At 41.4% G+C, this 17,598-nt stretch overlaps 1 long non-coding RNA gene across 1 annotated transcript in view; it reads right to left on the bottom strand.

The window, feature by feature from the left end:
* Window positions 1-448: 448 nt before the first annotated feature.
* LOC120410047 overlaps window positions 449-17,598 on the bottom strand; it is a 180,081-nt gene continuing 162,931 nt past the window's right edge. The window contains exons 3-4 of the long non-coding RNA XR_005601980.1: window positions 1,957-2,043; window positions 449-1,372 (exon numbers count right to left, since the gene is read on the bottom strand). This is a non-coding gene — a long non-coding RNA (uncharacterized LOC120410047). The remainder of the gene's footprint in view (window positions 1,373-1,956; window positions 2,044-17,598) is intronic.

The raw sequence follows: 17,598 nt of genomic DNA, 5'->3' as shown, positions 1-17,598 counted from the left end.
AAGCGAGCCATAAAAGACTCCAAAGTGCCTCCTTGGGTGAGAGTGCCGACTGACCCTGCCGCTCACACGGGCTGTAGCACGGGGCGGGTCCCGGTGCGGGGACAAACCGCGCCGAGCCCGGGTCCAGCAGCGGGAGCAGACAGACGGCTCATGCTGCAAACACCGGCTTGCGGAGGGGGTTTTTCATCCCTTGCCCGGGTGGAAGAAAGAAATTTAAAATTGTGCGGCAGAGCTAAAAGATGTAAGATCTGCGTGAATGCCTTTGGTTTGATTTTCTGTTTGTTTGTTTTTTCACTTTATTTTAAAAAAGGTGTTCCTTGACAAGAGGATAGCAAGTCAACATGAGCACATCTTTTTACGGGCTGTGTGGAAAGAAGACGAGGCGCCGATAGGCATAACTTAGCCCTTGATTATGGTCATTATATAAACCGAATTACTAACAAAAGTTTGTTTGGTAACTAACTATAGCTCACTAAATCTCTGCCTCTCTTCACTTCAGCATAATGTATACAAACTTTTGTACACGCGGATCAGAATAAAACAAAGTGTTGACAGCATCCAGCAGTGGAAATTCACTTACACAAGACTTTTTTTTCACTGAAGTGTTGACAATAAACATTTAATGAAGGCAGAGACTTGGATGTCTCCAGACAGTGTCAGAATACTTTAAACAGACCATTAGCATGGCTTCTTCTACTTCAAACAGAGCACACTATACCATAACATTATAAAAATACAAAGTATGAAACAAATAATCTGTTTATACAGATATTTTAAGCTGTTTTCACCAGCTCTGACATCCCCTGTATTTAGTAACAGAAACTTACTCATTTCAGATTACTCGCGCTTAAAAAATGTTAAATACAGTTAATGCAATATTAATCGCCCTTTGGTGATATAAAATGCAATATTTTCAGGCAGCTATTGAGCTTTTCTAGAGGAAGAGCTGATGAAAACAGTCACAGCTGAATAGTGGAGAGAAAAAAGCTCTGTATTTATTGCTTTTGTTTGGCTTTTGGCTACAGAGACAGGAACATTCTAATGGGGTAAGGACATTTATTTTATCTGCAATCTATTGCTACTAGAGCAGGAGTGGCAGATGGGGTTTGGTGTTATATTCACAGAGTAATTTAGAGCAAATCCTAATAACTAATAATGATTTATGTTAATTTCAATCACTTATGTGACTTTATTAAAGCACTGCTGTAAGAGGAATAGAAGGGGAGGGGGTGAGAGGAGAGGCTGGAGAGAGACAAGCTGTGTCTGAAACCAAACCGCATGCTTGAAAGGTTGCTGTGGTGGGCTCCAGCGAAATTTCTGATGCGAGCAAGCAGGTTTTGCTTTTGAGACTCTCCATCGTCGTCGCTAATTTCTTAAAAGAAAAGCCCCGTGTAGAAACCCCGGCCACCGACGAGAGGCGAAGCAGAATAGAGAGGGAGTAAGAGAAGAAGAGTGCGTGCGAGGGAGACTCGTGTTATGCAAAATGTATTGATTGTGTGCGAGGAATCTGCTATGCTGATGTGCTGGGCTTCCGAAAGAATAGAGGAGGCTACTGGCGAAATAGCTAAGAAAGCCCCAAATGCACATACAGGATACGAAACTTTTATTCCAAGCTACTTCAGCGTGGTGGAGAGCTACAGTTCTCTACTCACGTTGCTCTACTCCTCACTGAAAATCTCTAGGAGGCTTTACCCCACGGGATTTTGTAGTCTTATGAGGGGAAAAGAAAATAATTATAATAAAAAAGCAGCTATGGCAATTATGCTTTCGTATTTCCCCCCCTAATCTTCAGTTTCATCAGCAACTGCTAATGCTGAAATGTGCACACACATAAACACTGGAGCACACGTCGCCGTGTGTGCGTTGAAAGAAGAGATATTTGTGAAAGCCAGGAAATCTCAAAACAGCTAGCGCTGCTGTGCATAGGGTCGGTTTGATGTAAGAGGGAGTACTTACAGGATTCTGAAAGGGGGATGCTCTTCGCTTCTGGCGATTTACTTTCCCAGGTACCTTTATGCGCTTTTCTGCCTTAAGGCATACAGTCTGAAAGTAAAACAACATCAAAGCTCCTTATTAACACTATTTTCCTGAAATCAGAAGATGAAGATACCTGAAACGTTTAATCTGGTGTTGGCATTTATTTTCCAACAAAACAGGCAGAACAAAGTTAAAGAGAGCCGGGGCAGTTATCTACAGGAGACTGAAAGGCAAAGTGCAGGGAGTGATGTATGTTTCTGTCAGAACGCTTGAAATGGATTAAATAAACCTCAGGTTTCTCTGCATTCTAAACCATCTTTTTGTCTAATATAATTCCTCCTTCCAAATACCACGGCTGGGAATAACCTCTCTCTCACACCGCCACATGCATTAAGTGCCAGTTCCCTAACTTTTGGATCATTTGCAGAAAAGTCTTTTCTTCACTGCAAGTTGGCACTGCATTTTATATGCGACTGGATTCCACAGAAGGCAATTTTTGTGTACTCCGTGGTAAAGGGGTTATATACCTAGCCACACCTTTTTTAATCTAGAATTTAAAAAAAAAAAGAAAGAAGGAGAGAAATCCCTAGATAATGTACAAGGAGTAATGTCGATGCTGCTTTCCACCTCTTCGTTTGAAAGCGGCGCAGGACTTTCAAATCCGCCTGGGCGTGCACGCTTGCTTTTTGAACTCTACCACGGCGGAGACGCCGCGGGCGGGCTGCGCGCAGGCGGAGCGGGGGCTGCGCGCAGGCGGAGCGGCGGGCGGGCGGAGCGGAGAGGAGCGGAGCGGCCCGGCGGAGCTTCAGCACCACGGAGAGCTCTGCCGGGCCGCGGCGGGCGGCGCGGGGAGAGGGGCGGCTGTCTGTCTGCCTGACTCTCCCTCCGTCCGTCTGCGGCTGCACAGAAGCCTGTAATATGTTAATAGCCGTAGGGTACGCCCGAGGTACCATCTCAAGCTGCTTCGCACACCATATGTCAGGCCGTTAGCCACATGGATCTATTAATCAAAGGGGGAGAGAGGGAAGAGGGGAGAGGCGGGGAGGGGGGGAAGGGAGCTTTTCATACCCCACTCTGTGTTGCTGCACACTTTCTCCTTTCATTTCTCTCAGATATAAAGTACCTCGAATAGGCAGCTGTAATTCTCTTTTGATCTGCTCTTTTATACCCTCAGTGTAACCAGCTCGGGTCAGTCGGTAGCGATATTTGAGGCAGGAGCGGGGAATGTGTCACGTTTCCCCCGGCAAAGGATTTGGTTTTCAGGTGCTGCTCAACTTCTGTGACAAAGGGGGTCTCTGTCCGCCCCTTCAGCCATCTCCTCGCAGAGGGTGTGTCTTAGGAGAAGGCTTTTTCTAGCGAATCAAGCATCATCTCCCCAGAGTTCTGGCCATCCTTACTACTTTTACATCTGCCCTATTACCTACCTATTGCCTCACATGATTTCTTCAAGCAAGGTTTGTCCCACGTGAGATCCACAAAAGTAGTGGATCCACAAAATTACCGGGAAAAGGAGAAGAAGCAGTCTGTGTAGGAGAGTGGTGTAAAAAGCCCTTCTGTAAGTGAATTTTTCATGCAGCCCTCAGAGCGTGCCCACCTAAACTTCTGCCTTTCAGGTTCAGCTCCCAGAAGATGCACGGGCTCTCAGGTCTGGTTTCTACTCTTTCTTTGGAGGACAGGGACTTTGTCTTCAGGTTTAGAATGAACATGCTCACACGGGCGCCTCCTGGACCTCCTTTACCAGTCCGTAGGTGACGCTTTGGGGCACAGCCCCGGCAAGAGACACTCCCGACCACTGGATTTTTTTTTCCTTTCACGATGAACGAGAGGAAACATTGAAGAGACTGACCTTTCGTTCAGGTACCTGCTGCATAAAGTTTTGAAATTCTAGATTGTTATAAAAGCAGCAGCTCAGGAAAACAGCTCAGGAAAGTTACTGAGTGGTGGAGGAGGGAGGGCAGGATCATTTCAGTGTGCCAGGATCCTGCAGCAGGGACCATGTGGGTGGATGGGGCAGGTTCCCTACCCCTGATCTCCAGGTCAAGTGACACCCAGGTGTGTGATGCAAATGATGGAAAACACCCGAAGAAGAGGAAAGGATGCAGGCTACAGCTAATACAAGGATAAGCTCTGGTTTTTGGCAGATTTATATAAAAAGCACAAGATCCTCTAGCTGGTTGAAATTCCCTCTGATGGTACAAAGTATCACAGGCAAGTTAGAGGGAAGAGGCGCTTGAGACTATTTCTGCAATTGCAGACACAATTGGTGCAGTGCATAGGTTATGTTGGTCCGTCTTTAAAACTTACTTTCGCCTTATTTTCTAACATTTTTCCTCTTTCTGTGGCTGGAAAAATAATGAGTGCATCTGTGCTTAGATCTAAAGCTGGCACCCATCTTGCAGAACATTTACTTTAATACAGATTGTATTAAACCTGCAAAAATATGAATGCCTTTCAAAGCAATACTTTACATAAAGACAGAGGTAAATACACGGGCAGTTGATTCTGCATTTCCACCTAGCAAAGAGGCTCTTATTACCTTTAAATTTTGGTGCACATACCACCCATCATTTTCTTCCTCTATTTAAAAGGTAACCCATATATCTGTCGTTTTAGGTTTCCAAAGACTCGTAACTTAATTCCTTCAGGCTATTCATCAGCACAGTAATTAAACTAGCAAATGGATGTAAATAAAGTGAAATTGGTTTCATGACAGATGAGCCAAAGAGGCCTCTGACATGAAACAAGCCAGGACAATAATTATTTCTGCACCGGGCTATATGAGGAACTCCATCTGGATTTATTAGGTGCTGCAAGTTATTTGCTGGAAGAAGGCAAGACAGGAGGACTCACTTTAATTTGACAGGATTTTTTTTTCCTTTTTGCATCTTAAGTAGGTTAGAGAGATAAAAACCTAGAATTAACTTTGGCAATACTCTGAGACGCCTCTACCCAATGCAAAAACACGGCAGGGAATACAGGTAGTACAGGAAAGGCTTATTAAACAATTTCTTCCCAAATGCTTAATAGAAGAAAATCTATTTAAAACACTCCTCTCGAACTATCCCGTTAAAAAACAATCCAGACCACCGTGACAGCCAGTGTGTGCTTCTCTTTTCTACAAATATGCATACGAAACAGTGGAGACAATAGAAAGAAGGCAAATTTGGAGAGCTTGGGGATTCTGAAGAGCTTCTCTTAAAAAATAAATAAATTATAATCTCGACTAAATGGTGTCTGTTAAGATCACCCCACTCCCTCTTCTCTGCCAAGGAAAAGTTTATTGCTGCGGAGAAGAGGAGAGAAGAGAAAAGGGCTGTGAAAGGGAAGGTATGGATTCTGCAAGGCTCAACTGTAATTGGAGCCATCAGGTCCAGCTTGGAGTGGAAGTAATATACAGAATAAATAAAAAAAGGGCTCTCACAGCAGGTGCAGATTAGTCCCTTTTCCCCTGAAAAGATTAGAAACTGACTGCTTTATGCTTAAACGTACTCTCAATTATTTAAGCGCCCCTTCGTGATTAGCAAGTAAAAGCAACGCTCCAAAGCGCTGAAGAAATGAAGCAGGAATAACATCGCTTTCGCCCAGCTCACGCAGGCTTTCCAGCACACGGCTTGCTCCCTGCCGGCTGGCAACGCTCAGGCCGGGGAACTCGCTTAGATACACACACCTGTAGGGTGGGAAGGCGGGATGGGGGGGAAGGAGGGAGGGAGGGGAAAAGGAGGGAGAGGGCAGGTTCAGCGTGGTAAAATTTCCGCTGTCAAGGCTCAGCAGGCTACAGCCCAACCTGGTTTCACAGGAGATTGGGATCCGTGGACAGATTTTCACAGGAATGTTGAACCCTCAACATCTTTTCCACTGGAAAGGGGAAAAAAACCCAGTCTCACACCAAAATCCCAAACACAACCCTCCCCCCCAACCCCCTCCCCAGGCATTCTCTTTGAATGGGCTGGAAATGAACCGCGGACGCCTGTGTTTGCATACGGCGGTTTGATCAGAGCTCACATCTTCCTGCAATCAAATCAGAGGCGTTTTTCACCCTTCCTCATGGAAGGGACTATGATAACTGCAAAGCCGAGGAGAGATCCTAAAGGGACTGAAATCCCCTTATGTCTGAAGCTGTCCTTTTTAACACACACCAGACTAATTATTTAAAAGTTCTTGTAAAATTAGAAGACATAGCCCAGTTCTTTAATTAGAATACACTGTGAATAGGGATAGCATATGGAGGGGAATGTCAAGAAGAGGGTGCCAGGGGCAGATCCTAGGAAATCTGTATTCATTTCTGCCTCCTATTTGTTCAGTAATCTCTACCATCATAACTAAATCTTGGAGCACTGATGTAGTTCGAGTTGTTGTTGACTCAACGTCAAAATTCAATCACTGGGGGTTTTGCATCAGCCGGGCCACTTATTTGTCTAATAAATCCGTCATTTTGTAAGAAAAATATTTGAGCAGCCGTACTTGACCTCTTGGTATCCACAAGCCACATTTATTTCTACCAGTTTACAAATGCAAAATGGAGATGATCATCTTAATGCCTCGAGGTACTGTGTTGATTTCTGATTGGATTTTAGATGGAAATGTCTATTTTAAATACCCCGTGATTAAATTGTACATATAATAGAATTCATGCCTCTTCAAATGAAATCGTGATTTGCGAACCCCGAATTTATTTTAAAGGAAATATTATTTAAGCAAAATTGTTTTCTTAAATGATTTGTGGCACCTCCCGCTGTAAGATTTTATTATAGCCGGACATCTTTCTCGCTGGAAAACTTATTTTGACCCTGGAGCGTTCGCATATGACGGAAAGGTGTCAGGCGGGATGGGATGGATGTGAGAGCGCTGCCTGGCCCGTGCCGTCCCGCGCTGGGTGATTTGCCGCCTGTTTTTATGCGTAATTCTTCCGAAAGGGGGGCCGCGCGGCACGAGTGTAATTGCAGCTGGGGGGAAATAACTTTCTCAAGAGCTTTTGTGTTGGGAGGAGGGAGGTGGGGACGGAAGCATGGGACGGAACAAGAGCAGTGCCAGGGGAAGGGAGGTTTGGGAGCCTTCCGCCGGGGGGGGGGGGGGGCGGCTGTAGCCCCCGGCACGAGCCCCGGGAGCCCCGGGGGCTGCCCGCACCCCCAGCCCGGGCCCTCCCGCACGGGCCCCGCGGGGTCCCGCTGCCCCCCGCGCCCAGGGAAGTGCCACGGCCCGGGGCCTTCCCTCGGCCAGCGGGGATCTCCTACATAAGCCGTTTTGGGGGAGGGGTGGGGGACGGCTTGTCTCCTTCAGTAAACACCTCCCTCGCTTCTCTGACTCCCACTCCTCGAGTTTTCCCCTTGGGCGGCTGTCGGGGTCTTTCCGTCTCCATGGAAATCGAAGGGGCGGCTGTCAGCCCGGGCTGCGGTCATTATTCCCGCATTAAAGGCAGCTATCGATTCGCTCCCAGCACCCACTCGCGCCGGACCACTAAGGGCCAGGCTGGAGCCGCCGGCGCTGGCGCACTTGCCCGGGAGCCTCCCCCGACAGTCACCCCCTGCGAGCTCCTGCAGGAGTACCCGATGCAACGAAGGGGGGAAAAGGGAAATATTTCAGCATATTGGAAATATTAATGTTGGCTTGTAGGAATTAATGTAATGGGTCATGGTTATTAACAACTTATAAAGGCTTAAATCAATATAAATTAATTTAATTATGATTTCTAATTGCATTATGCATGATCAATTTGAAACACTACATTAAAGATAATTAGAGCAGGGTGCTAGTCACTAATCACTTCCCTAATAGCTTAATGAAAAGGAATGCCATGTATTACCTGTGGGGTGGACCCATGAAATAATATAAATGCTTATTTTCCAATGGAAAATAATTGTACTGTTTAATAGATATTTTAATCACTTTATTGTAAGCACAGAATGGGTTTGGACTTTTTACCTGGCCTTGGTTAAATTTTACTGGTGTTTATTGAAGTGCTGATGTATTACGAGTCCATCTATTGATGACCTGAAGGAAGACTAACTTTTATGTGGAAGTGTCATGCTGTCCTCAGAAGCTAGTGCCAAGAGGTCAGAGTAGATGGAGGTCCTAGCTTAGCATAATGGGTTTAACATTTCCATGACATCATCAGGGAATCTGAAAAGGAGTCTAAGGATAATCAGAGTGGTCATTCAGAAGCAGAGTAAATATTTTATGAGGATATATAGAAGACAGGAAAGAAGGTTGTCAGAAAGGTGAATCTCTACTTCTTCATGCTCTATGAAGAAGGTTTTTCACTTGGTACCAATTTTGATCGAAAACTCGTGTATTGTTAATAAAAAAAAGAGGCAGATCATGACGGTTGGAGAGGTGAATTCTCTTTTAGTGGGTGATCTAAATAAATTTGTATTCATGGTTATCTTTAAGGGTTACAGATTATTTCTCTCTTACTTTTTCTATAAATACATCCGTAATTGATTGTTTATTTGCCCTGCATATTGTCACTTACTCAGGGATTTGTTACTACATTAACAATAAAAGTTCATTTATTGTTAAAATTAAAAGCAACCAACATAAATTAATGCCTTGGAAATGGGCACAGTGAGGCAGATTAATTGAAAATGCTTTCCCAGTGATTAGTTTATTTTCTTATCTTTGCTTGATAACTGAAGCAGTACATGCAGCATACATCTTGGTTAGACTCATTATATGATTCATAGTATTCAGAGAAGTAATATGTGATTAGGGAAACTGAGATTTGAGGAGGACAGTAAAGAACAGTAGCATATAGTACTCACAATTGTCACAGCAAGACCTGTTTGAAGAATTTTCCTTCTTTTAAGGCCTGATTGAGACCTAGAAGCTTTGGGACTCCTGAGGATAACACTATCTAAATAAAAAGGAGAAGTGAAAAGGAGAGCTTAAATGTCACCCAAGGAGTATAGCCCTTTAAGTCTAAGTTATTAGGAACATACTGATTTTAGTACTGAACCACGACTGCAGACGATTCTGTGGATGGAAGAATTCCAGGGATATACAGTTGGGTTTTTTCCACAAAGATTCCTGTCTAAAAGTGCATAGCAGAACAGCTGTCCCCCCCACTCCACCATGTCCTGCAAAGGGAAGGTAGAGGCAGAAATAAGCTAACTGTGCATAAGGATTTCTAAGTATTTCAGTGAAATGGGACAAACTGCAGGATGAATCTGGTCATTCCCGCTGTTGTTCACAGTTTGAAATGATGTGGCCTCATACTGCCAAGATCCAGGGACAAGATCTGAAAGCAATTTATGGAAAGGTTTTAAAAAGCACAGTTCTCCAATCTCAAACTTGTTGTTTTTCTTAACAACAACAACAAAAAAATCCTCCGCAGAGGCGCTTGGCTCCTGGAAGGAAAGTTCTTATATATTGCAATAGAAATAATTCTATGTGGTATCTAACACCTCAAACTAAGGGTGGGATAACGTGGCTTAAAGTGTCCCAATGACAAATGCCTGATAAATACCGGTAGAGATACACTCTTGTGGCTTCTGTGTCCCTTCAGCTCCAGTAGCTATGCCAGCTGTTGTGAATTTCTTGCATCCTGGTCTCTGCTTTAAATAAAATGATTTCTATGACTAAATCTTGCGTCATGAGTGAGGAGTCCCCTGGCATGAGTCTTCTGTAGCCAAAGAGCTCATAAGGAGAAAAATAGTCACTGGATTTCATAAATTGGCACAAGGATTAAATCTTGCATGTAAACTCATCTTGAGATACACCTTAATCTTCTCTGCCTTGAATAAATATTGCACCAGCCTATGTTTTTCCTTTCTGCACCGAAGCTGGGGAGGTCTTATCTACCAAAAGGTGCGAGTGAGGTATCAGTTTATACATCTGCTTCTGAGAATATTGATTTTCCTCTTATTTTTTTTAAAGTACAAACATAAAGAAAATGTTTGCTTTTGCAGGGGACCCTTGGTTAGAAAAGCCTCACCTCTACGTTGTTGGAGTGGCTGGATTGAGAGCTATCTGGAGTCTGTGTTTTATGCTGTTTTTTTCACACAGCAATTGATTTTAGATAGTACTGCAAACCAAGGATGGGGCATGAGTGCTGCTTACATGCCAGGGAAAGGAATGAAAATAACTCTGTGAAATATAGTGACAACTGAAGCAAATATATTGCTCTATAGCTGCAGAACTATCTCGCAAAACTAAATCCAGTTGTTAACAAAACAAATACCTTAGTGGTTCAAACACATCTTTGCATCCTTTTGGAGACCTTCTGAATGATTGGCATATTTGCAACTGTGGCAATTCACCAGAGCCTTAAGATTAATTTTCATAAATTTTTCCCCAAGCTTTTTTTGTTGAATGCAAAATTGATTTTTTCTTCACCTAAAATTAATGGAAAATTTTAATTAATTTTAATAGTTATTTTTATAGTTTATAGTTATTAGAATAGTTTATATTTTTAAAAAAATATGTTTGCTGCCTGGCATTTCAAGACTTCCCCTTTTCTGATTGATGGATTTTTTTTGTAAAATTCACTGACAGCTGCAGGCAGATATGTTAGCAGAAACTTTAATAAAGTTTTGTTTTTTAAATCTTCAAAACTAAACCTGGAAGTTTTAGTTTTTGATAATAGTAATAAGCACATTTTGATCAGCGGCTATTTTAGTGCTACAGGTAAGATAATTGTGTCTGACCAGGTTGTCATTGTGATCTTGGTTGTGAGCTGTCACATTCAGTGTGAATATGTTGGGTTGCAATGCCATATTTAAAAAAAATTTAAACTGTTCAAAGATTGTGTCACAGTATCAGCTAATTGGGCACTGGGTACCATGAGTTTTTGAGACTACCCAGGGTTGTGCTAGAGAAGTTTTGAAGTAATATGAAATAAGGGAAGGTCTTTTCAGCATCCATGGGAAACTGAAGAAGATGATGCTCTTAGCACGTAATTAAATATTAATAATAGGGAGAGGTTGGACTTATTTTTATTCTCTATAACATTGTTAATAAGTCTCAGTCTGGCATTGAAAACGCTAGGCACATTACGGTGTGTTTCACCTTTTTAACCCTGTTTGCATGTTTAAGTAAAGATATTTTAAGTATTTTTTGTGATTAGTGACAAAAATAATATGTATGTTAAATCAGTGCTGGGCTTGGGAGAGGAGCACATTCTGGTTCAAATTCATCTGTCACAAACTGAGTAAATCAGGATAGCCACTAGCAATTTTTTCTGTATTTGAACTGCACATGGTTTGGCTGTCCATAATAAAGGACAAGAAAGTGGAGCTTAAAGTTATCCACAAAAACATGTAGAAACATTAAAAAAATAAACTGGGTAAGGAAACAGATGAATATAATGACCTTCCTTACTCTCAATCATATGCTGCCAGATAAGTGTTTGAGTCTGAAAAATTGCACTAATGAAGCTATTTGAAGGCTTTTGTGGACAACTGCTTACTCTTTGAAGATTAAATGAATGATGTTGATGTGATTAATCTTAGTACAGGGAGTGATGCAGCAGCCAGAAAATACCTTGGTGATTTTCATAATTAAACTGAATCAACATTTCAAAGAAATGCCAGTGTTATCACTTGTATATTAGAATTACATTCATTAGACAGAAGAAACAAATAATTTGAGCAAACAAGATTTTCCTTTTGGTGTACTGAGACTTCTGTCATGTCTCAGAGTATCTTACTATAAATCATCATTACTGTTTAATTTTATCCTTGCTTTTTCAGTTACTTTTTTTCTGTTTATTTTTTCTTAACAGCACTAATGATTCACTGTTACTTGCTTCCTGATTACTTATTTCACTATTAAATAGCCTTTCCTGGTTTTCCAGTTAAAATTACCTGTCCACTGTAGGGTTTCAAATCATTGTCACTGAAAAATAATGTGAGTAGTTGCTGGTTTATGTGGATAAGGGACTCAGGCATCCCAATGATCTCTAGCTTTACAAGAGTTTATCTATAAAGGATGGGACAAACCACGGAGTACAGAGGTGGCAACAGACTGCATAAGACTAAGAACACAAATAGTTGTTTACAGTGATCTGTGGAAATAACAGTTTGGGTCAGATTCTGCATAATTAACTCATTTCCTAAGAATCTTACATATTTCAGTAGGATTGCCCAAAGTAATACTCCTTAACAGCTGCTAAACTGGCAGAATCTGGATTCACATAATTGAATCACCTTAAGTGGTCTTTAAGAGTGCCTGTTTAAAATATATGAATTATATATGCACACTATTTTGTAATGTAAGGGACTTAGGGTATTATATGTTTCCCAGCAAACATTCACAGACACATAGGTGGACACACATATGCACATGTATACTCAAAGACAGTAAACTTGCCAACCTGCTAAACAGTTTTGGTAGGGTAAAAGCAATGAGCATGAAAATACAGTCATCTGCTTCTTTAATGCAACTCCAAGTGAGGGTGTAGGGTTAATGATTTCTGCATCAACACAAATTCACTGCGTAACTCTTCCTATCACCACTTCAGATTATTGGAAAGGTTGCTCTGTGACTTTTGGTAACCTTGATATTTACAGTGTACTTCTAGTTGTTGCACAATCTTTCCCCTCACAGTTGCTTAATGTAAAAAAACCCCATTTCTTTAGTATAGTGGATAAAAACCTAGCTTTTCACCTTGAGGACCTCAATTTTAGTTCATTCCATAATCTGAAGTGGAATGAGCTTGATGGTCTCTACACAATGTCTAATGGGCAATAATCCCCACAACCACCAAGCAGTAGTTTTCTCACATACTAATTTTAAAAGCTGTACATGGGCATGGAATGCCCACTGACCCCAAGGAAAATGTTTCTGTGTTACTGCCAAGATACAACATAAAGAAAATGCTCCCTCTCCCCATCTGACCTTCAGTCCCTTCACCTAGCCCCGTCTTTCTGCACAGAATACTCCATTTACCTGAGCTCATTCTTCCCATCCCACCCCTCGCTTCTTCATACAAGATACACTGTATTTGCTATCTCTGAGTACATTATTTTGTCTGTATCTTTCCCATTCTTCTTTATTCTGTGGCATGCCCCTTAGGTCTGGCACTACTTGGCACTGTGCCTTGTGTATGGCTTAGTGCGTGTTCCTTACTCTCAGAATAAATGTCATTACCAGCACTACCAAGGCACCCTCGGGGGGCAGACCCTAAGGTACCTGCTGTAATTAATGGTCTGAAAGTGAATCTGATTAAATTCATGCTTTGGCTGATTTCATATGCACATCTGTAATGGTGGGTGACATCTCTGTGTTTATCACCACAGAGGGAACCTCATGACCAAAGAAAATGGTCATTGAGCTGTACCTTCATCTCACCTACCTTTAACCATAAAAGAGACAAATTGCCTAGTCTAAACTAACAGATTTCTGCTATTGTTCATGAGAGGTGGCCATTTCTGAGTGGAGATTTATTTCACCTGAAGACAACTGACTGTGATAGCTGAGCTGAATAGCTCTCTGGAGGTGCCTATCCTTTTCATGGCACTAGCACAGACATAAAGCCTCAGCTAGTTAACCAGCTTTGGAGAGCTGTACCTCCTCACCTTGTCTTTGTGGCCCAGGTCTACATGAATTTCAGGTGAGTCTTAAAAGAGTATGGGAAAACAGGAAGTCTCTTCGTTCAGGAATTTGTTTTGGCTGCAGATGTGTGAACATGAGAATGACTCCATAGTCATTCATGTGGAAGGAATAACAGCAGATTGGTTGGTGGGGCTAGAAACTTCCCTCGCCTTCTCAGAGACCCAGCTTGATTTCTTTGCCTTAAGTGGGATGGTAGAGAGAAGAGGAGAGAAAAGGTGGATAAAAAGAGGAAGTGCCGTCTACCCCAGGGTCAATAGCAAAATGTATTTTGTATGACTGCATATTTAGCTGTTTTTTAATTTTTGTTGCTTTCTTCTACTCTTAAAAACTAATGCAGTGGGCATCCTTCATTGTATTTCAGAATTTCAGATATTTCAGATATATTTTTCTCCTCTCCCCTTCTCACCCCTGAACTTGACCTGCTAGCCCTGAACTGGGGCTGCATGATCCCAGCAGAAGGCCTAGGTAAGATCAAGGCACGATACAGTGCACGTGCTGCCAACGTGAGGGTACTGGTCCTGGTCAGGATGGTGCTGCACCATTGGGCCTGAGAGTTTTAGGTGATTATCTGGCAAAGGTACAGACAGGAAAGGAAAAGTAGCTGAGGTGGTTAGCCATGATAGACAGCTCCCACAGAAAGGTGGCAAGGAAGCAATAACAGAGAATGGGTGTAAGAGCAGTATTAATCTTCTGCTATACCATACTAGCTACATGGATGTCATCAATTCCTTTAGTGTAGATACAGTAATACTGATTTCTTCCTTTGGGACAGAACAATTAATTAGGGTGAGATTCCCTTCAGCTGGCTTTAGACATGCAAAAAATAGGCATTGAACCTGAACTGTTTGTTCAAGGTCTCTTTAGAGTCAGTGTAAAGATATAACACCTCATGGGAATTCAGTCCACCTCTGAACAAGTACCTCATGCAGGACAGATGAATCACTCCTTGCAGGTATGTATTTCTCTTCATTTTTAGAGGGTTACAGCTAGCCTTTTCCTCCTGTAAAATATTTATGTGATTTCAATAGTCATCTGACCATAAAAAAGGCAGGCAAGAGCATATTGTACAACACAGATGTGTTGTATGCATACACCAATATACATACATGGGCATTCATAGGGCTCCAGGAGCCAGAAGTACAGGGCCTTAAACATGTCCATTTAGGGGAGCAACACTATGAAATAGTTCCAGTGGAGAAGATTTAAAGGCAAAACCTGCTTCTTCTGTTGGAGATTTCCAGTTTATTAACCCTGTTGGAAGCTGGGAAAACTACACTTTCAGACTTTTGAGAAACAGACAGATTGGAGAGGGTGGTAGTTATAGTAAGCCTTTATTAATCCCTGACAGACTGCTCTTGTAAGCAGGAGTTATAATGACTATTGGTTGAACCATACTATTTGTAAAAAGTATTTAGTAAATATGGACAGAAAGTTTTAACAATGAAAGCAATGAAAATATCTTCAGATATATACACTTTAAAAAGGAGTTAAAAACATGTTCCTACCCATCATGCATAAACATCATGCTCATAAAACAAGGAAAAGGGTATTAAGGAATATCTTTTACTTTACTTTCCCTGTATAATGAAAATTCATAGTAAACAAGAAAGATACAGCATATAAACCTTAATTTTGAGCTAGTTATTCCTGAGGTTCCTTTATGTATCACTTTAAAGTATAATATATATTTTTATTTCCACTTAGTTTTAAAGGTATGAACAAATAATATACCTAAAAAGATATTGTTTTATAACTGGTTTGTGATAGAATATTTATAGTAGTTGTTTATCCATAATAATGTTGTATATTTAACACAATGATGAAAAAAATACAACATTGTTGGCTTAAGGTAAAACTATGTGTTTTTATGGTTTACATTTCAGTATTAATAATTAATGAGTATACAGATGATTTTGTTTCCCTTTTAAAGGAGCTTTCTAGGACAGTTACATTTCAAAATTACTAAAGAGCTAGTTTTTAGGTGTTTAACTGTAAAATGGTTTGTGATGAAATACAGACGGCTTCATTTTTTATAAGAATGGTCCTTAGACACATTAGGTGGTACTACTAAAAGTTTTTCTTTTCCAGACCTTCAAATGCCTTTCAAAAGTGACGATATGGAAGTTTCAGATAGACTAGTGAGATGTGATTCTGTTCATTGGATCAGGAGACCCAAAGATCTTGGTTACGTTTCTTGCTGAGGTGCCAAGCGCCACTGGAGAGGTGGTAGGATAACCAAGATATCTATATTGTGTGTTGGATGGACAGATACAAACCTGGACCTATATACCTGATTTATCAAGGCCAGGAGTGATATCTTATGCTGCCTAGAGTGGCACTAGATGCTGTATTTAGGAAAAGGAGTCCCTCACTTACCTAAGGAGACATTGATTTTATGGAGAGGTGACTTGCACCCTTGAAGTTGCCTTTGTCAATGATAAAGGGAATCTGGAGTGACTTGTCCAGTCATGGGCATTTAAGCTGTAAAAGTAAATTTAGGTGAGCTGAATTTTACTTTTGAGATCCAAGTCCAAAACCTACTTCTCTAATCTTCTGTTCAGCTGCCAGTTCATCCTGGAAGGCCCATAAAATATTTAAGTTTCTAATTCCTATGCTTCCCCTGAATTTCATAGAAAAGCTGAGAAACAAAGTTAGCATTTAGGACCATAAATTGATAGATGTCCAGTGCCAAAGCCAACAGTGTAGTGGTGTCATACCAATGAAACAAGGAGCCTTAATGCCTTACAGCTGTTAAGTAAGTCTGTTAAAACACAGCTGGAATTGATCCTGCTGTTTTCTCTAAGAAAGTCTTATCATTATGATTAAGATTTGGGTTCAGGACTTGTTTCAGCTCGAGATAACTTGAGGTTTAATTCAGCTGTCCATGAATGAGCCCCTAGTGCTATTTGAAACATCCCAGGTTTATTTGTCTGCAGAGCTGGTGGACATAACACATGAACTAAATAGACCTGTGTTGTCAACCAAAGGGCAGCTGGAGGTCTACCCTGCACACATTTACAGCTCCAGATGCCTATATATAGGCAACTGGATGAATTTCCTAACATCAGTGTATAAACTTCAGAGGGAGGCAATGGTATAGCCAAATTCTGTGGCTGATGTTTCATAGCTGCTATCTCTACGTGAGTCTGCTCCCGGTAGGCAAACTCTCTGGACTGCTCTTTGGTGCTTAGCTCTCTCCACTAATCAATTAGGAAGCCTAAGTACCCAATTTAGGCAGTCTGTGACTGCCTAATTAATGTTCTTAATTTTCCTAACTCCTGAAAGGGAATTAGGAGATGATATAACTCTTTGAGACTGTGCCCAAACAGCCAGCACTTCATTATTGAAATTATCCAAGAGTCTAAAATCTGCTTCTGAACAATCTGATAACTACCTAAATCCTGATCCCCAGGATATATAACACATGCCTATACAATCTTTGGATTTTGTTATTTTATCTAACACATTTATTGTATATGTAATGTGATAAGAATGTGTTTAACTACTGATACACCTTACCAAGTTCTGTGGCCCTGTAAATGAATGGGGGATGCCAAGCCCTTCAGGATTTGTTGCATAAAACTAGAATAGAGCATATGCTTTAAGTTTAGTGTGAACTTGTTTTCATTTAAAGGTAGAAAATTCTGATTAAATTCAATTTGTTTTGCTAAGGATTTGAAGCCACATCTCTCACCAAAATGTTCTAAGCATCAGGCTAGTAGATTTTCTGGGGTTGGCTGCTCACAGCCTCTCCTTTCGAGATGTGATGTTCCACTTCACAGAGAGTGATTAAATATTCATTAAGCTAGTGAAAGAACAAGCTTCTCAGAAGACAGAAAGAGTCTGGTACTTAAGGCAGTCACCTGGGAAAAAGGGAGATCTGGATTCCAGTCACTGCTGTAATGATTACTCAGTATTAAATACATACACTGGTTCACGAACTGGAACCCAGCTTCTTTTTTCTCGTGGGGAGGGGCGTTGACTATCAAGTACTTCGCACTTTCTGTCTGTTCCAGTGATTACTTAATTATCCAGGAAAGATGTGGCTGGGGAGAACAAGCACTTCTCTAG

Source organism: Corvus cornix, chromosome 1, assembly GCF_000738735.6.
Source record: "Corvus cornix cornix isolate S_Up_H32 chromosome 1, ASM73873v5, whole genome shotgun sequence".
NCBI classification, from domain to species: Eukaryota; Metazoa; Chordata; class Aves; order Passeriformes; family Corvidae; genus Corvus; species Corvus cornix.
This window is presented reverse-complemented; position numbering and strand designations above follow the sequence as displayed.